The sequence below is a fragment of the Mirounga leonina genome, unplaced genomic scaffold (assembly GCF_011800145.1).
Source record: "Mirounga leonina isolate KUSES-001 unplaced genomic scaffold, KU_Mleo_1.0 Mir_150, whole genome shotgun sequence".
Lineage (NCBI taxonomy): Eukaryota > Metazoa > Chordata > Mammalia > Carnivora > Phocidae > Mirounga > Mirounga leonina.
This window is the reverse complement of record NW_023270374.1, coordinates 21,512,045-21,536,582: the sequence shown is the minus strand read 5'-3', so window position 1 is coordinate 21,536,582 and position 24,538 is coordinate 21,512,045. Positions and strand designations below refer to the sequence as shown.

The 24,538-nt window shown below is 44.0% G+C and overlaps 1 protein-coding gene across 6 annotated transcripts in view; it reads left to right on the top strand.

The window, feature by feature from the left end:
- Window positions 1-2,970: 2,970 nt before the first annotated feature.
- Window positions 2,971-24,538, top strand: part of PTPRA (protein tyrosine phosphatase receptor type A) — a 163,273-nt gene continuing 141,705 nt past the window's right edge. For all 6 annotated transcript variants that reach the window (XM_035005994.1, XM_035005999.1, XM_035005995.1 and 3 more), the window contains exon 1: window positions 2,971-3,231. The gene's annotated coding sequence lies outside the window, so the exon portion shown is untranslated. The remainder of the gene's footprint in view (window positions 3,232-24,538) is intronic.

Sequence of the window (24,538 nt, the reverse complement as noted above, 5' to 3'; positions counted from 1 at the left end):
TTTTCACTTGTTTGTTTATTGTTTGTCTCCTATCTAGAATGTAAATTCCTGAGAGCAGAGACCTTTTCTGTCTTATTCCCTGCTGTGTCCAGCACATGGTTTGTACTCAATATTTGTTGAGCGAATGATTCATTGTTCCATTTACTAGATGGAGAAAGAGGCCCAGAGAGGGGAAGTGATTTACCTAATGAAACAAGAGTCCTTTACCCCCATCCTCCAGCTCTTCTTCAGTCCAGTCCTTTTCTCATAAACCCTGTGACTCCTTGGGGCACCTGTGGCGTGGCTCACAAATGCCTATCTGTAGGTATATGCTCCAGTGAGCTGGACTTAAAGCAGGACTGGGAGCAGGGCTTCAGCCTCCCACATGGGTGGGCCTGAGTATAGAAAGCCTGCCTCCCCACCGCCTTGGTCCTCCTCTCTTATTCTGTCCTCTTCAAAGACAGCCCTTTGCCCTGTGGTGATGGGCAAAAGTGTGGAAACCCTGGGCATCAGGTGACGTGGGGAGGCTGGGCAGCTCTCCACACATGGGCAGATGAGGATGGGACTCTGTTCTCTCCCACTGGAAACGGTCTGCGTGGTTACCGAGCTGAACTCCTTCCCAGAGTCTCCAGGATGGGGTACACAAGACCCTGCCTCTCCTAGCTCTGAGGTTCTCTCACCCCTACACACATCACAAATGCTCTGACCACATTGCTGCTGTCTCATGAAGAGAAAGAACTGCATTTCCTGAGAATGGGTTACTTGCCAAGCTGTACATGCTTTTAATTCTCAGTCCAGAGGCTGGGAGGTTCCAGGAAGAGTAGCAGAGGGAGTTTCAGGTCACCCAGCCAATGGCAGGGCTTGAACCCCAGGGCTCTCTGACTCCCACACCCAACCTGCAGTGTTTTCTGAAGTGTGGCCACATCAAGTGTGTGTGTGTGTGTGCGCGCGCACACACGCGCGGGGGGGTGTGTCCAGATGATCTTGAGGATGAACACTTTTTATATCATTATTATTATTTCTTAAGTAAACTCTACCCCCAACATGGGGCTCAAACTCACGACCCTGAGATCAGGTGTCCCATGCTCTACCCACTGAGCCAGCCAGGTGCCCCAACACTTTTTAATAGTTATTTTCACATATGTTAGAACATAAAAGTAGCATGTCAAACATTTTTATGGTAATGTAAGTAAAACTATAAAGAAAGATACCAACCAAAAGAGGCATACTAAGAGATAATAGGGCAGATGTAGAGAAAGCAAAACTAAGCTGGTGGGATTTGGTCTTAAGATGCCACGGCTACCCTAGGTACCCAGGTACCTCTTGCACCTATAGTCATTATTTTTCAGGGTTTCTAAATGCTTTGAGTTCAGGCTTTTCCGTTTTCCTTTTGGTGTGCAGACAGATTGAGTTTGGACTTCCTGGGAAACGTGTGGAAGAACCTGTCCTCACTGGCTGCTCTTGGCCTAACAAGAGACTGAGCATGTGGCCTCTGGGCCTTTGGGCTGGAGTGTTTCTCGGGCAGAGGCGCCAAGGGTTTGGCCATTTCGTGACCCCTCTGGCGCTGCTGAAAGCAAGAGACACAACTCCGGCTAGAGAAGGAACTTCCCTGCTTGGGAGGGGCCAGCCTGAAGGAGGCCACCGCTGCCTGTATTTCCAGGCCTTGGCTCAGCTCAGTAGACACTCGCTGATTGCACAAATGAGAAGGGAGAGTGCATAAAGTCCTAAATTGGCGCCCCAACTGCAGGCGGTGGTGGGGACTGCAGGTGATAGGGGCACCAACCCCGAGGAAATAGTTGCCGATGTGGGCTCCTTCTGCACCAAAATATACCCCCAGGCACCCCTTGTCATGAAGAAGAGTTGCCGCTGGCCACAGACTTCCCCTGGGGCGCACCACCCACCGCAGGCGGCGCGGACTCCGCGTCCGGGATTAAGGGTCCCCCCAGGAAACCCTGCTTGCACACTGCTGTGCAATCTGTCTCCAGCATGCATGCCCAACCACTCGCCCTGAGCAGGGCCCGAAGCGTCCGAGGGACCTCGTGTGGGGGCCACAACCAGCAAGAGTGTGTCACCCGCCACCCACCACGACCGCGTAACCGGCCTTCAGCCGCGGACGCCCAAGTCCCGTAGCCTGGGTGAGCCGCAGCTGCGGGACAGACTTACGCATAGCTTTGGGGCACCACACGTAGGGCAGGGAGCCCTGGGGAAGAGGTCCGCGCGCGACCCCGACCCCGACCCCGACTCCGGCCCCAGGGGCGGGACGCATCTCCGGGTCCTCTGTGCTTTGAACCTCCCCTCCCCTCTGTCCTATCGCAAATAACACCCCCACCGCAGAGCGCCCTGTGTCGTATTTGTACTCGGCTCTATGGCAAGCCAGGCCCCGGTAGGCGTATCTAGAAAGCCGGAGAGATTTCCCTGGGGGCTTGGGTGGGGATGGCGTGAGCTGACTTGATGTAAGGCAACACCTACGGTGCCAGGATCATTCTAGGGGCTTCGCAGGTTCCTCTCCCCAAGAGAGCCTACGTCCTTTGAATACCTTGCAGCAACTGGGCGGGGTAGGGAGTCGGAAAGGAATACATTTGGAGAGGGGGGGGGAAAGCTTTTGAGTTCCAGGCAGTCCTGGTCTCTAGACATTGGTGTAATTCGTATTTGGCCTCAGTTTCCTCATCTGTAAACTGGGAAGAAGGCCCACGTCCAGGGGGCTGGGATTGTAGAGGCGGACGGCGCTGGTGCACGGGAGGTCAGCGCTCCCGGGGTCCCGCTTCCCCAAGGTTCCGGCTGCCGCGGGGCGCACGCACACCGCCCACGCGGCGCAGGAGCCAGAGAGACCGTGAGACCCGGCTCAGCGCCTCAGGCGAGCGTGCGAACGCGAGCTCGGAGGCGCGCAAGGGCGGGGCCCGCGAGGGCCGGGAGACGCCCGTTCGCTGTGGGCCAACCAGCGCCCGTCTCTGAACCGCCAATGAGGACGCACCTTACAGCCAAGGCCGGGTCGGGAGCGAGGCTGCGGCGAGTGCGGCGCTGACAGAGACGCGCGCGCCAGCTAGCTCGGACCCTGGGCCGCGGCCGCCATCACCGCCGCCCGCCCAGTCGCCCCTCAGCCGCTTCCCCTCGCCATGGAGGCGAGGCCGCCGCCGCCGCCGCGGAGCTCCGAGCCGCGGGCCGGGCGGCGGCCCTGAGGGCGTGTGGCGGGCCGAGACGCCGCCGCGGAGCCGCCGTCCTCGTTCCCAGCGGTCCCGCCCAGCGCCGGACTCGGTGAGTGCTCGCGGCCGCCGCCGCCCCGGTGGGCTCCGCAAGGGGGGGCGGCTCCCGGGCGCGGGTGGGAGGGGTCGCTGGCCGGAGCCCCAGGCCCTCTTTTCCGGGCAGAACCCATCAGGCGGCTCCAGTCGGACCCCGCGTCCTTGCGCTGTCCGTACGGGGGTCCCCGGAAACGTGCCGGACAGGGCGCCGACCCCTCTCGACTGCCCGGGAACTTTGCGTGCGTCCTCCTGGGGCCAGGCCGGGGCGCTGCCATAGTTCATTCTGAAAGAAGAAACTTGGAACAGTGAGAACAGAATTTGCTCAGGTCCATTTAATGGGAAGAAAGAGAAAAACTCCCGGCATGAGAAAATTTGCTCTTGCGGAGACCAACTTTTCTTTCCTTTAACCACCCCCCCCCCCCCCCCCCCGGCCCCTGGCCCAGGCGCCTCTCTTTTCCGCCCACTCCCAACTGTCGAGGCTGCTTGAGAAGGGAAATAGGGGCTCAGAGCCGCCCAGAATTCGGAATGAGCCAGTTGGGAATGCAGATCCCTTTCCTTTTTACTTTTGGTAAATAAAATAAAGAATATTGTTTTTTGGAAAATTGGTTCCTAATTGTATTTCCTGAAGATGAAAAAAATAATGGCAGAGCTGAGGCTTTTTTGTTTTGTTTTTTTTTTTTGAGCTCGGTGATGATGTTTGTAAGATTGGAAAAGAGGAATGTTCAAAGCCTCCTTAGGCGAGATAAATGTGTTCAGAAACCTTTACCTAGGGTGGGGATTCGTGCTCTAGAACCAGTCACATTTCCCAGGAGATGTCTTCATTGGCCACCTGCTTGCTCTTAAGGCAGCCTAGAACCAGAAGATGGTGGGCGAGGAGAGAACTGAGGGTGGAAGATGGGCGAACATCTTCCTGCCTGGCCACTCCTTCAAAAAACACAGATCTGATGCTGTCACTTGTTTACTTAAAAACTCCTCGCTCTCCCTCTTCCCGTGGGATGAATGAAGCCCAAAATGTCTTATCAAGTCATACAAGGCCGTGGACGATCTTGCCTCAATTCACTCTTAGCTTAATCCTTCAATTCTCCTTTCTCTCATCCCCAGCCATTCAGAGCTGCTTGACTGCCTCTTCACATGTTTGGATGCCTTTGCTTGTGTGATCCTTTTTCCTCCCCCACCCTTATCTGCCAAGCTCTACCTCTGTCTTTATTTTTATTTATTTTTTTTTGTTTTTTAAAGATTTTATTTATTTATTTCAGACAGAGAGAATGAGATAGAGCATGAGAGGGGGGAGGGGCAGAGGGAGAAGCAGACTCCCTGTCGAGCAGGGAGCCGGATGCGGGACTCGATCCCGGGACTCCAGGATCATGACCTGAGCCGAAGGCAGTCGCTCAACCAACTGAGCCACCCAGGCGCCCTCTACCTCTGTCTTTAAAGGCCTTCTGATTTGAGAAGCTTCTTGAGGCCAGGAGCTGTGTCTTGTTTACCTTTCCATCTCCCATGCTAAGAGGATTCTTCCTCTCCATTGTCTTGTAGGTCCTATCCCATCTCTTCCCCTGTATGTCTCTTCTCTGTTTACCAGGTACCCACTTGCTGAGAGAATCTTTTCCTGAGTGTTTCCTGAAGGCCTGCTTGGAGTCTTTGGCACATCTTGGACGTTTAATATCTCAGATTTCTCATCTCCCGTGTCCATCTCACCCAGTCCCCATAAGTAGTCAGCGGGCAGGAACCGGCAGGTCTCCTATCACGATGGTCTCCAATCTGCTTGACTGTCTCTGAAAGCCTCAAAGCCCTGTGGTCTCTCTTCACCTCTGCCTGCCCCAAGTGGCCTGGCTAATAGATGCATTTTAAGGCATGTGGGATCCAGGAGGTTGTTCCTGGGTACCTTGTAGCCACTTGTTTACCATCTGGATGAAATTCAGAACCAGAAAAGCCAATCATCTGATTTAAGTAAAGGCGTTCATGTGCCTTCTATTTGCCAGGCGAAGTGCTTGGGATACAACATAAAAGCATGGAAGTCAAATCTTTACCTTTTAGGAGCTCACAGTCTAATGCAGGACAGGTGAATACAAATACCTCACAAGTGCCATGGGAATGTAATAATGATAATAACTATTGTCTTTTATTTGCCTTGTGAGAGACCGTGTAATAAATTCATTCCATGAATTATCTTATTTAATCCTTTGAACAGTCAAGGCTTTTTCCTATCTGACAAGGGTGGAAACTGAGGCCATATAGGGGGCACATGAGGGAATAGTCAGGATTTGAATCTTGGCCGTCTAGTTCCAGAACATCTGTCAGGCTGTACAGAGAGCATTCCTTTCCTGGGAGGGGGGCCTTTGGGTCACAGAGGATGCATATGAGTTTGTGTGTCATAGACAGGATATAGGAAAGAAGGAGTCCATTGTCCTTGGGGAACCGGGAGAAGTTAAAACAACTGGATTGGGTAGAGGGGAGAAGGGTGGGAGATGAGAGTAGGGTGAGCTTGCAGGGCTGTATGTGCTGTTTTCAAGTTTGGGCAGTGGAGAGCCACTGGAGGATTTTAAAGACAGAAACCTTGGGCTGACTAGGCTTTGGAAAAGTCATTTAGGGGCAGTGTGGGGCCAGAAGCTGATGCCCCTGCAATTTGGAGGAAATGCTGAGGCCCTACAGAGATGGAATCGTAGCCTCAGACTCAGAGGGAGGCCTTGAGAGAATCCTCAGTTTCAGGAAAAGATAAATACATGTGAGAAAACACTCCAGCAGAAAAGGGGCCGGGGTGGGGGGAGAAAGAGAAAACACTCCAGCAGTATAAAAGGGAACATAGAGGAAAATAAGTCTCCCTCTTACCCTGAACTCTCCAGAGATGACTGGAGTTTCGTTTCAGTGGCCTTACATAGACACTGTTCCTTTATAAACATGAGTCTACCTATCCATATTCCTCCCGCCATGGTACATACCAGTCACACCTTTTTCCTTTTTAACATATTTAGGAAATCATTCCATATTAGTAGATATAAAGCTGTTCATTCTTTCTGTTGACATTTTTTACTTTTTTCATTGTGGGGTTGCACCATAATTTGTAACTAGTCTTCAGGTTAAACCATATTTAAGTTTCCAGGTTTTTCTATTACAGTGTTACAATGGATGTTTTTGTACATAGTACTTTGTAAGGAGCTCATGTGTGAAGTTACCTGAACAATATATTTCTAGAAGTGAAATTACTGGGTTAAAGGATATATATGCATTTAAAATTTTCAAACCTATAGCCAAATCACCGCCCTTTCAAGGTGTTTGTATTAACTTAATCATTCTCCTCCCAAAAACTGTGAATGGGACTCAGTGGTTCTTCATCAGAGTATACATCAGGATCACCTGGGATGCTTTTTCGGCTATCATATGCCTACTTTTCTCTCACTAATCTCCTCCCATGTGATTTTAACTGATTTCTTTCAGTTTACAAAGGGAGACATTGAGGTTCAGAAGGATAAGTGACTTGTGTGACTTGTCAGTGTGGTGGTGGTGGTGGTGGTTTTTTAAGCAGTTCTGATATTTGTATTTGCCCAGCACCTTTCATTGGAGGCACTCAATTGATTTGTAAACATTGTTGCATTATTTTTCTCCACCTTCATGTGGAAAAAGTGAGATGCAGGTGAAGTGTGAATTTGAGTTATAAGCAGGAAGCTGACCAAATACGGATCTTGTCTTTTTACTTCTAATGCAGTAACTAATGTTCCCAAATACCAGAGCTGAAGAAATGTCTTTGTAGTGAGTCTGAGTACAACAAAAATAGCACTATATAGCACTAACTTAATAAAACTGAACGGCAAACCCATAAATAACCCAACATTAAAATTTGTTTTATTTTTATTTACTTATTTTGTAAAGAGATTTATTTATTTATTTTAGAGAAAGAGAGAATGCAAGCGCATGAGCCAGAGGGGCAGAGGGAGTGGGAGAGATAATCTCAAGCAGACACCATGCTGAGTGTGGAGCATAATGTGGGGCTCAATCTCCATGACCCTGAGATCATGACCTGAGCCAAAACCAAGAGTCAGACGCTTAACCAACGAAGCCACCCAGGTGCCCCAGAATGTTTTTTTTTTTTTTTTAAGATTTTATTTATTTATTCATGAGAGAGAGAGAGAGAGAGAGAGGCAGAGGCAGAGGCAGGAGAAGCAGGCTCCCCGTGGAGCAGGGAGCCTGATGCGGGACTCGATCCCAGGACCCTGGGATCATGACCTGAGCTGAAGGCAGACGCTTAACCGACTGAGCCACCCAGGCGTCCCCCCCGAATTTGTTTTAATATATTCTCTGTAGGGACACCTGGCTGGCTCAGTCAGTAGAGCATGCAACTCTTGATCTTGGGGTCATGAGTTCATGCACCACGTTGGGTGTGGAGTTTACTTAAAAAAAGAAATATGTGGGGCGCCTGGGTGGCTCAGTTGTTAGGCATCTGCCTTCAGCTCAGGTCATGATCCCAGGGTCCTGGGATCGAGCCCCATATCGGGCTCCCTGCTCAGCGGGAAGCCTGCTTCTCCCTCTCCCACTCCCCCTGCTTGTGTTCCCTCTCTCGCTGTGTCTCTGTGTCTGTCAGATAAATAAATAAAATCTTAAAAAATATGTATATATATATTCTCTATAGAAAGGAGAATTTACTAAATGTAAAACTATATTTGCTTTTTTTCTTAAGTTTTAATTCCAGTTACATGTTATATTAGTTTCAGGTGTACAGTATAGTGATTGAGCACTTCATATGTCACTTGGTGCTCCTCACAACAAGTGGACTCCGTAATCCCCATCACCTATTTAGCCTGTCCCCCTGCCCAAACTATATTTATTTATTTATTTTTAAGTGGGCTCCACACCCAAGGTGGGGCTTGAACTGGAAGACCTTGAGATTGAGACACATATCCTACTGACTGAGCCAGCCAGGTGCCCCTGTATTTACTTTAAATTCACATCCATTTGTGTCAGTATACAGGCATAGCTTTTTTTTTTTGTATTAATAATCAGTACATACAGAATATGATTGTTGTATTCTTTTTTTTTCAATATTTTATTTATTTATTTGAGAGAGAGAGAATGAGAGAGAGCACATGAGAGGGGGGAGGGTCAGAGGGAGAAGCAGACTCCCTGCTGAGCAGGGAGCCCGATGCGGGACTCGATCCCGGGACTCCAGGATCATGACCTGAGCCGAAGGCAGTCGCTTAACCAACTGAGCCACCCAGGCGCCCTGATTGTTGTATTCTTGAATAGCATAAAATTTTTTTTTTAAGATTTTATTTATTTATTTGACAGAGAGAGACACAGCGAGAGAGGGAACACAAGCAGGGGGAGAGGGAGAAGCAGACTTCCCACGGAGCAGGGAGCCCGATGCGGGGCTCGATCCCAGGACCCTGGGATCACGACCTGAGCCGAAGGCAGACGCTTAACGACTGAGCCACCCAGGTGCCCCTAGCATAAAATATTTTATATTTACTCATTTATGTATCTAATTTAAATCGCAGAATAGTAATCTGTGCACTGATAACTAGTTTGTACAGTCTTTTAAATTTTTTCCTTTATTTTATCCTTTTTACTATTATACTTTTTTCTTAAGATTTATTTATTTGAGAGTTAGTAGGCATGTACTGGCATGAGAAGGGAGGGGGGAAGGGGTAGAGGGAGAGAGAGAATCTTAAGCAGCCTCCATGCCCAGCATGTGAGCCATACCCAGGGCTTGATCCCCCAACCCATGAGATCATGACCTGAGCTGAAACCAAGAGTCAGGCACTTGACTGACTGTGCCACCCAGGTGTGTGTCTGTCCCCGCCAAATACTGTGTCAGTCTCACATGCTGGGCGTGGAGGCTGCTTAAGATTCTCTCTCTCCCTTCGCACAACCCCCGACCCCACCCTCTGCCTTAAGAAAATAACTAAATAAGGGGCGCCTGGGTGGCTCAGTCGTTAGACGTCTGCCTTCGGCTCAGGTCATGATCCCAGGGTCCTGGGATCGAGCCCCGCATCGGGCTCCCTGCTCAGCGGGGAACCTGCTTCTCCCTCTCCCACTCCCCCTGCTTGTGTTCCCTCTCTCACTGTGTCTCTCTCTGTCAAATAAATAAAATCTTTAAAAATAAATAAATAAATAAATAAATAAAAAGATTGTATTTTTAAGTAATCTCTACACCCACCGTGGGGCTCGAACCCACAACCCTGAGATGAAGAGTTGCATACTCTACTGACTGAGCCATCTAGGTGCCCCATAAATGGTACTTTTGAGCATCCTTGCTCAAATACATCTTTTGGATTATTTTCTTGGACTCTTGCCCCTAAAATGGGTTCACTGACTCAGGTTACAGTTCCAGTGCCAAATTGCTATCTGGAAAGGTTGAACTAAGCTATAACACCATCAACAATTTATGTGGCCCTGTTTCCTGACAGTCCAGCCAGTACTGTTACAAACACAACCTAATATTTTATTCAACCGAAATATAATGGTACTTTGAATTAGGTTTAATTTATAGTATCCAAGAGTTACGTATCTAAAGGAAACTTGTTTTTGATGAAAGACATGGTTAATAGGTCAGAAATGTTGTGGAAATTTAGGATAAGATCATGTTGATATGAAATGTAAGACTAGATGTTCAACTGAAAATAGTAGACATTGTGCCAGGAGCTGGGGATATCCCAAAGTAACATGGATGTGATGTCTGTCCTTTCTCACTTGTGGGCTAATGCCAGAGAGGTTCGATGTTAGATAATACTTATGAAGTCCCTGAGCTGGGAAGGGGTTTGGTACCTAAGGGCATTGCTTCTCTAACTTAATGTTCACATGAACCATCTGGAGACCTTGTTAAAATGCCAAGTCCTGATTCAGTATGTCTGGGGCGGGACTTAGGATTCTGCATTACTAACCAGCTCCCTGGTGAGGCAGATGCTGCTGGTGGGTGGATCACATCTGGAGTAACAAGGCCTAATTGAGACCTTGGTGAGTAAGAGGGGTAGTTCTCCACACTGGCTGCACTTTAGATTCACCTGGGGAACTTAAAAAATCAGGGATGCAAATACCCCACCTCCAGGTATTTTGATTTAATTGGTCTAAGGTGGGACCTGAGAATGTATAAATATTTTTAAGTCCCTAGGTGTTTCCCATATGCATCCAGGGTTGAGAACCACTGGACTAGAGAGAGGCAGGAGCCAGAGTTGAGGGCCCTGTATAAGATGCAGGGATTTTGGACTTTATCCTGAAGGCAGAGCTAAGCCATTATAGGATGATAAGGAGGAGAGTGAACTGATTGCAGTTGTAAAAGGCTCACTGTGTCTGCAATCTAGAGCGGTAGTTTTCAAAGTGAGGTAGATACGATGACTCACTGGGATGCTGGGGGAAATTTTAGAGCTTTTTATTTATCAAAAAAAAAAAAAGGTAAAACATTAAATTTAGGAATTGGGTCTGTAAGTCAGTGTTAACTGTGTTACTGTGAATTTTGGGTGTCCTGAAGGAAGAGAAGGGAGTTCTGCAGTGAGCAAGCACAGCCATAATCATACATTTCCTTTCAGTGTATTGCAACATTGGTAACAGTTTATATTACCTAGTTTGTTGTGTTTTTTTTTAAAATTAAACCTTCACAAAATGGACAAGTGGCTTAAAACAATTCCTGCAAAGAAACCAGTGACTGAAGAAATGCAAGCAGAAACAAACAATGGCGGAGCTGATCCTTGTTCAGCTCCTATTATAAACTGTCACTGAGCTATTAAATCAGTTTAAATAAGTCAGCTTTTATTACATTAGAAAGTATCAGGAAGCCTATTTGAAACATGCATTTACATCCTCTGTCATTAATAGGAATCTTAAGAGTGTGTAGAACCTTGTGATATAAAATAATAAAATACAAGGCTGTCATTAGTACCAGGGCATTTGAAAACTAAGCATATGGAGCATAAAGAGGACCTCAGCATTTTTCTCTTTCCAGTGATGTTTAAAGTCATAGGCTATTCAATCAGATGCTCTACACAATTTTACTAACCTAGTGATTAAAGTATATATATATTTTGAGGTTTCTTGTTCTTTTTTTTTTTTTAAAGATGTATTTATTTGACAGAGAATGACACAGTGAGAGAAGGAACATAAGCAGGGGGAGTGGGAGAGGGAGAAGCAGGCTTCCCACGGAGCAGGGAGCCCCATACGGGGCTCAATCCCAGTACCCTGGGATCGTCACTGAGCTGAAGGCAGACACTTAACTGACTGAGCCACCCAGACGCCCCGAGGTTTCTTGTTCTTATAAAAGACAAAAAGGCACATACCATTGACAGGTTCTTCCTGATGCACCCCACCCCCTAAAAGGCTTGCTTTAAAAAAAGACTGCAAAACAATATGTCAAGAAGCCAAAATGCATTCCTTTTTCAGCAAATACTCTTGTATGAGGAATAGAAAATGTTGCTGAAGATTTGAACAATAATGGGACAAATTTTGCAGTGTGGGGGGTTTCTGTATACGTAGTTATAAAAGTATAGAAGCTTCTATCATGTCTTAGTATTTGCTAGATTTTCTTTTAATAACTAAATCCCCCCAAAATCACATCTTTTGTGAGCTACTGGAGGAAGGTTGTACTGGAGAAGATACATTCTTAATAGTAAATGACTGCCTTAATAACATTGCTTTGTGGAATAATTGTCTAAATGTGAACTACAGATAGACAGTTGCTTTGACTGAATAAAAGGATGAAATTCATTCACTGCCACTTAATGGATTATTGAGGCAGATTATCATATGTTGGCTATCTTGTAGTAAAGTAAAATTGATGTTATGCATTTTTCTTTTATAAGAAATTTGACTTTTTCTGTGTGTGCTACTTGGCAAATATTATTTGAAAAATTAATATCCTTAATCTGTCTCTTCAAGTGAAGTTATTTTAACTGACTGAAAAGTAACTGCTTTTTTTCTTATAAAGAAATATGCTGTGCAATAGCCTTTTCCTAGTAATTAAAAAATACTTTTATTGAAATATAATTTACATACCATAAATTCACCATTTAGGGGCACCTGGGTGGCTCCGTTGGTTAAGTGTCTGACTCTTGGTTTAGGCTCAGGTCATGACCTCAGGGTCATGAGATTGTGGCCCCCCCAGCTTGTGCGAGTGTGCTTGCTCACTCGTCTCTCTCAAATGAATAAATCTTAAATCACTCTTTTAAAATGTACAGTTCAGTGGTTTTTAGTATATTCTTGAAGTTGTGCAATCATCACCACTATCTAATTTCAGAACATTTTCATTATCCCAAGAGGAAATTCTGCACCCATTAGCTTCACTTCCCATTCAGTCCTTTCCCTAGCCTCTGGCAATCAGTTATCTTTCTGTCTCTGTGGATGTGCCTATTCTGGACATGTCATATAAATGGAATCCTTCAATATGTGGCTTTTACTTAGCATAATGTTTTTGGGGTTCATCCATGTTTTGGCATGTATCAGTACTTTATTGCTTTTTGTAGCTTAATAATATAATGTTCCGTTGTATGAATATACCAATTTTGTTATCCATAAATCAGTTAATGAACATTTGGGTTGTTTCCACTTTTTGCCTGTTACGAATAGTGCTGTCATGAACATGTACAAGTTCCTATGTGGATGGACATATGTTTTCGTTTCTCTTGGGTATATACCTAGGAATGGTACCTAGGAGGGTTAATGGTAATAACTGTTTAATTTGTAGAGGAGCTGCCAAAACTGTTTTCTAAAGCACCTGCATCGTTTTACAGTTCCCAACAGCAATGCACAAAAGTTCCAGTTTCTCCATATCATCAGCATACTTGTTACTCTTTTTTTTTTTTTTTTAAGTAGGCTTCACGCCTACTTGGAACTCACAACCCCAAGATCAAGAGTCAAAAAGCACTCTCCACCATCGGGGCCAGCCAAGCGCCCCCTCTGTCTTAGGGGGGTCATTTATAGCTGTCTTAGTGGGTGTGAAGTGGTATCTCATTGTGGTTTTGATTTGCATTTCCCCGATGACTCATGATCTCATTGTTACTTTGTTATACCTATAAAAACTCTCATAATTTTACACATGAAAAACTTGGAAACAAAAATTTGTTACCTGATAAAAATCTCCGGATGTATTTCTAAAAAAAATTCCAAGTGATCTAATGAAATAAAGTACCTAGACATTGATCATCAGTGGTTGCTAAAGCCATTAGGGAACTCTATAATAATAGAAGGATCAGACTGACAATCTTCTGATCAATCATGTTATCTCCAAAGTGGATACAACCAAACCTTATATTCCTTTAGTGTGATACAAAAGGAAAAAATATAACACCATTCATGAAATACTCTCTCCCCTACAAAATCAAACCTGACTCTTTTTTTTTTTAGATTTTATTTATTTATTTGAGACAGAGAGAATGAGAGAGAGAGAGCATGAGAGGGGGGAGGGTCAGAGGGAGAAGCAGACTCCCTGCCGAGCAGGGAGCCCGATGCGGGACTCGATCCAGGGACTCCAGGATCATGACCTGAGCCGAAGGCAGTCGCTTAACCGACTGAGCCACTCAGGCGCCCTCAAACCTGACTCTTAATGGAACTTCTAGATCTAACTATGAGTTTACAGAATGTAATTAGAAAATCATAATGTGAGAAATTCTACAGAAGAACAAAGCCAGTTACTTCAAAATAAATGCACAAAAAATGGAGGAATTATTACAGATTAGAAAAGAGTAGACACCTATTCACTCAGTGTAATTAATGTGTAGACCTTGTTTAGATCCTGTTTCATACAGACCAACTGTAAAGAGATATTTATGAGGGGCGCCTGTCGGGCTCAGTCGGAAGAGTATCTGAATCTTGATCTTGGGGTCATGAGTTTGAGCCCCATGTGGGGTGTAGAAATTACTTAAATAAATCTTTAAAAAAAAAGACATATTTTTAAAGATTTTATTTATTTGTCAGAGAGAGAGAAAGAGAGAGCGAGCACAAGGAGGGGGGCAGCAGGCAGAAGGAGAAGCTGGTTCTGCACTGAGCAAGGAGCTTGATATGGAACTCGATCCCAGGACCCAGGGATCATGACCTGAGCCGAAAGCAGACACTTAATCGACTGAGCCACCCAGGCGTCCCTTAAAAAAAAGGGGGGGGGGGCGCCTGGGTGGCTCAGTTGGTTGGGCGACTGCCTTCGGCTCAGGTCATGATCCTGGAGTCCCGGGATCGAGTCCCGCATCGGGCTCCCTGCTCGGCAGGGAGTCTGCTTCTCCCCCTGACCCTTCCCCCTCTCATGCTCTCTCTCTCTCTCTCATTCTCTCTCTCAAATAAATAAATAAAATCTTTAAAAAAAAAAAAGTATGAAACCATTGCGAATAATTTGAATATCATCTGTATATTAGGTGATTTTTTTCAAGATTTTTATTTATTTATTTGACAGAGAATGACACAGTGAGAGAAGGAACACAAGCAGGGGGAGTGGGAGAGGGAGAAGCAGGTTTCCCACGGAGCAAGGAGCCTGATGTGGGACTCGTTCCCAGGACCCTGGAATCATGACCTGAGCCAAAGGCAGACACTTAACGACTGAGCCACCCAGGCACCCTGTTAGGTGATTTTTAAACAATCACTTTAAAGTATGATAATATATTAAGAGGAATGATTCTTTGCTCTTAGAGATAAGTACTGAAGTATTTACCTCTCTCTCTGAAAAAAAATAATTCATTGTGTTTAGACGTTTATAGATACTTTATCATATATTGAGTTACTGAAGCTGGTTAATAGGCATAAAAGAGTTTATTATAGAGTTGGCACTTCTGTGTATGTTTCAAATTTTCCATAGTAAAAAGTTAAAATACTCCAAGTGAATAGTTTTAGTGGGTTTCAAATTCATTTGTTAGAAATTATGTGTTCTGATTAGTTTTCAAGAGTAATTAATTACATCAGGGAAGATGGACATTTGCCAGTCAGATTTATTTATTTATTTATTTATTTAATTTATTATTTTTTAAAGGTTTTATTTATTTGACAGAGAGAGACACAGTGAGAGAGGGAACACAAGCAGGGGGAGTGGGAGAGGGAGAAGCAGGCTTCCCACGGAGCAGGGAGCCCGATGCGGGGCTCGATCCCAGGACCCTGGGATCATGACCTGAGCCGAAGGCAGACGCTTAACGACTGAGCCACCCAGGCGCCCCTGCCAGTCAGATTTAAAGGAAAATGTTTGGGGTTGGATATGGTTGGATATCCATATCCATAATGGTTGGGGTTGGAAAACCCCATAAATACCGCGATTTAGTAAGCACTGCCATAGTGTTCCTTCCTTTTGATCCCATGTTTCTTTTTGACTATGATAGCCATTAAAACCAAGTATTGACTTGAGACCAACTTTTAGATTGCTCTGTTACAAAGTATTAGAATGAATTTTTTCAAGCATAGTGAGAAATATTTAATTATATGGGTCACACTAATATTTTAAAAATAAGTTTAATATTAATATATTAGTGATAGCAGTAGTTTTTATACTTACCATATACTTACCCATATAAAAACCATAATTGTGATCATTATTTTGTACTTTTGAAAATGAATGTTTTGTAGCATTCACATGTATTAGTACCTTTGTCATATTTATAGGTGAGCAGTTGTTGGGGGTGTGCACATGGATTGATTGGCTGTTTTGTAGTCAGAAGATTTGTCATTACTGTGGAGAATGAACTGGACAGGGCATAGAGAGTAATTTGGTGATTGTTAGAGCAGATTTGGCCAGGAATGGTGGTGGTCTGGACTGGTTTGGGGTCGGGGGAGTGGGGATGGAGATAGGTGGATAGTATTTTTTTTTTTTAAAGATTTTATTTATTTATTTGAGACAGAGAGAATGAGAGAGAGAGAGCACATGAGAGGGGGGAGGGTCAGAGAGAGAAGCAGGCTCCCTGCCGAGCAGGGAGCCCGATGTGGGACTCGATCCAGGGACTCCAGGATCATGACCTGAGCCGAAAGCAGTCGCTTAACCAACTGAGCCACCCAGGCGCCCAGTATTTTTTTTTTTTTTAAGAGAGATTTATTTATTTTAGAGAGAGAATCTCAAGGAGAGTCTGTGATGAACTCGGAGCTTGACGCAGGGCTCAATTTCATGACGATGAGATCATGACCCAAGCCAAAATCAAGAGTCAGACACTTAACTGACTGCACCACCCAGGCAGCCCAGGTGGATAGGTATGATTTAAGCATTAGAAATGTTAGTAGGGTTCCAGAACCCAGGCTTTTTAGGAGCGATGATTGTTAATGAACTGAGCTGCTGTGTGTGGGAAGAACTTGAAACCTGGTAGCTCTGAATTGGTGCAGGGAGTTCTCACACATTGATTGACAAGTAGCTTAACCAGCAATTAGCTTTCAAACATTGGTTGACCGGTGGCTTAATATAATGCTGTAAATACATTAATACTACCCGTTAATAAAGAGAATGTCTTCCATTGAAGTACCAGCAGTATTGTTACCAGAGCAATGTGGAATAGTTCCAGGACTTCAACTCTTCTAAAAGGAACTGGGGGAGGGGTGGCAGAGCTTTTATAGGGATGGTTCTGTTCTCCTGGTGGTCCTTTCCATGTCTCCAGTGATGTGAATGCTTTACCCACCTTTCAGGGAGTGAGGCCAGTCCCTCATTCAGGGCCTCTCTCTACTTTCTCTGTGAGACCACTGCTTTCCAGTGCTTCTTACTGCCCGCCTCAACCTGCTTATATGTTAACAGAGGCTAAATTCACAGTGACTTCCAGCTGGTGTTTCTCTCTTTTCTCAGTCTGGGATGCTAGCCTGCCCAGGGCTTTGCTACTAGTTGATAGAAGTCATAGAAGATTCTTTTTCTTCTTGTAGTTCGTACCCAGTTAGCAATAGTGGCTGTTGGCAGCAGTTGTGAACCTCTAAGGCGGTGATTCTCAATAGTGGCTGTCTATGGTGGAGAGGAGGCAAGTTTGAAAAAGCATTTTTTGAAAAAAGAAAAAACTTGGTTTTATATTTTTTAGTTAGTGTTTGTATTTTTAAATTTGGCTTCATTTAAAATCATGTATGCATTTGAATAATACATGTACATGTTAAAATATTCCAATATTTTTATTGTGTACTAAAAATATACAATAAAAGGTAATTCTTCCCCATCTTCTAAGTTCCCCTTTCCAGGGGGCATCCCCAAGTACTAGGAAACTTGTGAAGCCTTCCAGAAATAAGACACACCCATTCAATGTGTTTCTTTCCTAAGATTTATTTATTTTAGAGAGAGAGTGCGTGTGCCAGCGTGGGGGTGGGAAGGCAGAGGGGGAGAGAGAATCCTTAAGCAGACCCCCCACGATCATGGAGCTTGACACTGGATTTGATCCCAGAACCCCAAGATCATGACCTGAGCTGAAATCAAGAGTTAGCCGCTCAACCATCTGAGCCACCCAGGTGCCCTCCCCCCCCTTTTTAAAGATTTTATTCTTTGAGAGAGAGAGTACCTGAGTAGGGGGAAGGACAGAATCTTTTTTTTAAAGATTTTATTTATTTATTTGAGAGAGAGAGAATGAGAGACAGCACGAGAGGGAAGAGGGCAGAGGGAGAAGCAGACCCCCTGCTGAGCAGGGAGCCCGATGTGGGACTCGATCCCGGGACTCCAGGATCATGACCTGAACCAAAGGCAGTCGCTTAACCAACTGAGCCACCCAGGCGCCCTCTTTTTTTTTTTTTTTTTAATAGATTTTATTTATTTGCCAGAGAGAGCACAAGCAGGGGGAGTGGCAGGCAGAGGGAGAAGCAGACTCCCCACTGAGCAATGAGCCTGACATGGGACTCGATCCCAGGACCCTGGAATCGTGACCCGAGCCAAAGGCAGGTGCCCAACCAACTGAGCCACCCAGGCATCCCGGGAGAAAGAATCTTAAGCAGACTCCACCCTGAGTGACAAACCATCTTGGGGCCTGATCTCGTGACCCTGAGGTCATGACCTGAGCTGAAACCGAGTCCAGTGCTTAACTGACTGAGCCACCCAGGTGCCCCCCTTACAATGTTTCTTAAGTTTGACATTTCAGTTAACATTAAAGGAGGGTATGAGCATTTTATGTTTATGAAAAGGGGTGGTAAAGCAGATTGGGATGTGCTGTTCTTACCTTTGGGTAAGGGGTGGTGGGGGTTATGTGGAGTTCAGTTGTTTCTCCAATGTTAGTGGGAGAGATTGCTTAATATTTATTCAGTTGCACTTAGTTTTCAAAGGTTCTGTTTTGAAGGCTATTGTAAAACAAGTAGTGGTTAACAGCAGCTCACTTTTCTGTTTTTTAACATCTGAGTGGGGCTTTTGTGCACAGAAAGGACTACTTAAAATTACTTGGGTTTAGGGGCACCTGGGTGGCTCAGTCATTGGGCCTCTGCCTTCGGCTCGGGTCGTGGTCCCCGGATCCTGGGATCGAGCCCCACATCGGGCTCCCTGCTTGGCGGGAAGCCTGTTTCTCCCTCTCCCACTCCCCTTGCTTGTGTTCCCTCTCTCCCTGTGTCTCTCTCCATCAAATAAATAAATAAAAATAAAATCTAAAAAAAAAAAGATTACTTGGGTTTAAATTAATATTCAACTTATTTAAGTGCCAAATTAAAAATTTAGTTTTCCTTTAGTCTTGTTATTGTACTTGTAAACATTATAATTTTTTAAGAAGATTTTATTTATTTGAGAGGGAGGGAGGGCATGAACAGGGGGAGGGGCAGAGGGAGAAGGACAAGCAAACTCCCAACTGAGCTGGGAGCCTGATGCCAGGCTCCATTCCAAGACCCCGAGATCATGACCTGAGCTGAAGTCAGACGCTTAACCTACTGAGCCACCCAGGCGTGCCATAAGCATTGTAATATTTGTATAGAAATAAGAGCAATAACTTGTACTCACTATTTAATTAATGTTAATTCAAGTTTAACAGGTTAAATTCTTCCATATTCCTTTGTTAGTAAATTAAATTTTCTTAGATGTTTAAAGTACATTTATACTCAAGCACAACTAGTCCTTGATAGTTCAGTTACCATCTTAACAAGCAGAATCTCCTTAAACACTTGAGCAATACTGAGAAATTAAACTTACAAATTTAGTAATGCACTCTCTTAAGACTTCCAGTGCTTTTCATTAGCTGAATCTTAATTATCCACATGTAAAAACCACATCCTAACTTAACCAAAAGTAACAGTACTGTGTGTTTGATATAGCTCTTCTTGTTGTTCATATCTTTTTCTTCCAGAGTTGTAATGTCATTTACCCAATAAAGAAGGAAATGGGAAAATGTAGAAGGGATGAGAGAGGGAAAAGACTGTGAAAATGTTATTAACTGTACATTTACTCTCTGAACTATCTTTCCAGAAGTTCTGTGACAGTGTCCTGGTTTTTCTCTACCTCTGTGGCCACTCCTCAGTTCCCTTAGGCCCTTCTTCTCTCTCTTTTTTTTTTAAAGCTTTTTTTTTTTTTTAAGATTTTATTTGAGAGAGAGAGAAAGTGAGAGCGAGTGAGCACGAGCGGGGTGAGGGCAGAGGGAGAAGCAGACTCCATGCTGAGCAGGGAGCCCGACGCGGGACTCCATCCCAGGACACTGGGATCATGACCTGAGCCGAAGGCAGCCGCTTAACCAACTGAGCCACTCAGGCGCCCAGGCCCTTCTTCTCTGATCACTTTTGGACTTACCAAATATTTTCAGCCCTCTTGTGTTTCATCCTACATAATCTTCCTGGAGGCACATGCCTGTGCCCATGGTTTCAGCTTCCAGCTCCTTGCTAATTAGGAGAAAATTTGTCCTCAGCACAGACTGGATGATAGCCAACAACCTACTACTGGTTATCTCTATTGGGCTGTTTCCTAGGCACCAACAGGCTCAGAACTGCCCTCATCTTCCTTTAAATGTGTTATTTTTATATTCTCTATTTTGATGAGTTGTACAACCTAGTAACCCAGACCGGAAACTTGGATGATGATGTTCATCCGGTTAGTGGTGCATTCCTGTTTTACCTTCAGTATTTCTCAAATTTGTCTAATTTCTTCCATCCCTTCTGTCCCTTAGTTCAGGTTTTTTCTCACTGAGATGACTGCTGCAGGGTCCCTAGATGTCTACTCATTTTTACTTCCTTGTTCCAGGTCATTTACCACATTGCTACTAAGAGTACTTTTTTGACTTCCTTATCTAATCACAGCACTCTCCAGTTTAAAATCCTCTGGGTAAAATCCAAATGCCTTATGAGACCAAGCTTTTATAGTCCAACCCCTCTTAGCCTTTTAATCTTACCTTTTCCCTGTGCCCACTGTGCTATACTTCAGATCCTCTGCCTTTGGTTGGACTAACCGTCTCCCACTTTTATTAAACTCTTTATATAAGGAGCACCTCCTCCAGTGAGCATTATGTTACAGACTGCCCGACTCTGATCTATGTATAATCCTATGCTTATTTCTGTCAAGTCACTTACCATGTTATGTGATAATCTATACATTTATATTGTATAATCACATATTAGCACATGCAGGTTAATGTTCTTAGAACGATGTTGGTGGTTCAAAATGTGTAGTAATACGTAATTTTGCTGAGGCACAAGTTCATATTTACTTGTACCTTGAGTTTGGCAGCAAGTGAGTTCACTTAGCTCTTTTTTTTTTTTTTTTTTTTTAAAGATTTTATTTATTTATTTGACAGAGAGAGACACAGCGAGAGAGGGAACATAGGCAGGAGGAGTGGGAGAGGGAGAAGCAGGCTCCCTGCAGAGCAGGGAGCCCGATGTGGGGCTTGATCCCAGGACCCTGGGATCATGACCTGAGCCGAAGGCAGACGCTTAACGACTGAGCCACCCAGGCGCCCCTCACTTAGCTCTTCAATGAGCCTAACCTTGCTCAGCATCTAAAGCTGTCTTTTTATTATTTCCTGCTTTTTCTTGTTCATCTTTTCGTTTTGTTGGTTTTATTTTCTGATTCCAAAACTGGAAAATAGTTTTAAACAAGAAGCTTTAAACCCCCATTATGCCCTTAAAACTCAGAAGGTTTTTGAGGTGCCTTTTTTTTTTTTTTTTTCTTCTCCCATCCCTGTTATATTTGGCATTTAGTCAGGGAATGCAAACTCAAATGTTTTTGGAGGCCAGGCAGGCAGTGTGTATGAGAGAAGTAGATATACTGGGTCCTATATCACACTGGAGGTTCCATGGCCTATCTAAAACAGTTCACATTCAATTATTTTTTTTAATACACTGTGCTACTAGTTTGTGACTGTCACTCTAACTGCCAAAGAGTGTACGTATATGATTCAGTTTATCTTTCTCCTTGAAACTGAATTCATTAAACAAAAACTTAACCAACCATACTATTACTTATTCTTCTAGGCCCAGCTGGTGTATCACCTACTTAGTGAAGTTTCCTGAATTCACTCAGAGATCATAGTTTTCTTCTTTTAGGATTGGCATAACAACTGTACTGTTTTTTTTTTTTAAGATTTTATTTATTTATTTGACAGAGAACACACAGGGAGAGTGAGAGGGAGAAGCCGACTTCTTGCCTAGCAGGGAGCCCAGTACAGGGCCCGATCCCAAGACCCTGGGATCACGACCTGAGCTGAAGGCAGATGCCTACCTAACCTACTGAGCCATCCAGGCACCCCACAACTGTACTATTGATCGCAGTGTATTTTAATTACTTGTTTTCATGTCTAATTTCCTGGTAGTTTATTGAGGACAATTATTTATTGATGAGCATGTCTTCTTTTTAAAAATTTTTTAGTTTTTTTTTTTTTTTTTTTAATTTATCATTTGAGAGAGAGAGCGAGCCAGTGAGGGCATGAGCAAGAGGGAGGGTCAGAGGGAGAGGGAGAAAGTGCTAGGCAACAGGTATTGATTAAAACCAAAATACGGAGGTCAAGAATATAATATTTTTTTCTTTTAATGATTTGTAGGGCTGTGTGTCTACACTAAATTTCAGCTTTGTTTCTTGGAAATTACCAAGAATATTAGCAATGATGTATCTGTATTGTTGGATTTGATGTGGACAAATCTGTGTTTGTACAGATGGTGATTAAACAACTTACAAATAAACAGTGTTTTGTCCCCCTGAGAAAAGATCCATTGCAAGGGGAACTTCCTGCTTCCACTTTCGTATGGTTAAGAGACATTAAACACCTGATGATTATGGAAAATGTGAAGGAATATGAGTACCCTTGGATGAAGAGGGACTTGGAAGTGGCAGACTTCAGCTCTATTTCTGGCAATACCAATAATTAGCCATCTCGCTTTACGTAAGTCTCTCTGGGTCACAGTTTCTTCATCTGTAAAGTGATAAGGAACTTGACGGTTTAAGATCCTTCTATCTCTAAATTACTTAATTTTAAAACACTGTAATTTCTAAAATATTATGGCCAGGGAAGGAAGTACTTATGGTCTAGCTCATTCTGAGGAGAATTTGAAGTAATTTGCTGAAATAGAAAAAAACCTGTGTGTGTGTGTGTGTGTATAGAAGCTCTCTAGAAGAATACCAGAGAAACTGATAATAATAATATAATAATAATAATAATAATTACCTCTGGGGGCTGGGGTAGTGGATGGCTGGTGGAAAGGATACCTTTTTTTTTTTTTTTTTTTAGATTTTATTTATTTATTTGACAGTGAGAGAGGGAACACAGGCAGGGGGAGTGGGAGAGGGAGAAGCAGGCTTCCCACTGAGCAGGGAGCCCGGTGTGGGGCTCGATCCCAGAACCCTGGGATCATGACCCGAGCTGAAATCAAGAGTCAACTGCTTAACCAACTGAACCCCCTAGGTGTCCCCTGAGCAGTCATTTAAAGAAGACTGTGTATTGAGCTCTCAAGTTAAAGTAGCCAAGCCAAAGAAATTCCAAGAGATTCACTGGACTTACATGCTATAAACCATCATCAGTAGTGAAAAACAGACTTTCCTGGCACTAAGGTTTGTGGTATTTTCCTCTTAAAAGGGGCATTGTGTGATATGGTGGAGGATGTTTCCAGTAATACCTCTGCAGTCATACTGTATTGCAGGATCTCAAATGGGGGTCCTTGGATATATTTTGGAGAGAAAGTTTTTTAAATTTCAGTAATCTGAAATATAAGTATATAATGATTACCTATCTTGTATCTGAGCATTGCCACACAATCTCAGTGCTTATGTTTGTATTTTTAGGATCATTGGTTACATACTTCTTAATTTGTAAGTAAGTAGTTTGTGGGACCAGTGGAAGGACAAGTTGTGCTGGGCACATAGGGCAACTTCATTGCAGTTGTTTGAATGAGAAAGTGATGGACTTGATAGCATATGGCATGTTTAGGCATGCCAAGCTAAAAAAAACCTGTTACACCATATCCATGTTGTGAATGGTGATTTAATTTCAGAGTTAAATCTATTGTTATCTATTAATGATTAATTTGAATTTCATTAGTTTTATATTTTTTATATTAAATTTGTAAATTTGTTTCAAATACAAAGCTATGTATTTTAGCTTTATGTTTATGTTCATTAATTTAAAATTTTAACTTGCACTGGAGGTGTGTTAAGAATTTTGTTTTCCGGGGTGCCTGGGTGGCTCAGTCGTTAAGCGTCTGCCCTCGGCTCAGGTCATGGTCCCGGGATCCTGGGATCGAGCCCTGCATCGGGCTCTCTGCCTGGCAGGAAGCCTTCTTCTCCCTCTCCCACTCCCCCTGCTTGTGTTCCCTCTCTTGCTGTGTCTCTCTTTGTCAGATAAATAAAATTAAAAAAAAAAAAAAAAAGAATTTTGTTTTCCAGGGCACCTGGGGGGCTCAGTTGGTTAAGTATCTGCCTTCTGCTCATGTCATGATCTGAGGGTCCTGGGATCGAGCCCCGCACCGAGCTGTCTGCGCAGTGGAGAGTCTGCTTCTCCCTCTGTGCTCTCCCTCTCTCTCTCTCAAATAAATAAATAAAATCTTAAAAAAAAAAAAAAGACTTGTTTTCCTTTTGAAAGGGATTTATATCGCTCAAATTCAAGAAACCCTACAGTAGTGATTTTTTTTTTTAACAGAATATTTTGTTCTGTTTGCCTTTTTATTTATTTAAGATTTTATTTATTTATTTGACAGAGAGAGCACAAGCAGGGGGAGTGGCAGGGAGAGGGAGAAGCAGGCTCCCCGCTGAGCAAGGAGCCTGATATGGTACTCAGTCCCAGGACCCTGGGATCATGACCCAAGCTGAAGGCAGACGCTCAACCGACTGAGCCATCCAGTTGTCCCAGTAGTGATTTTGTTATAGGTCTTGCTGTAGCTTTGCTCATTCTAACCAGAGTCCACAAATGCGCAAATGAAAGGCAGGAATGCCCAAATGAAAGGCAGTTTTCTGTGCATCATTTCTCATTATTGACTTTTATTGAATTAGAAAAAGAAACTTTGAAATCATGACAATTGCTTATTAATGGCAAATTCAACCTACTTTGAAA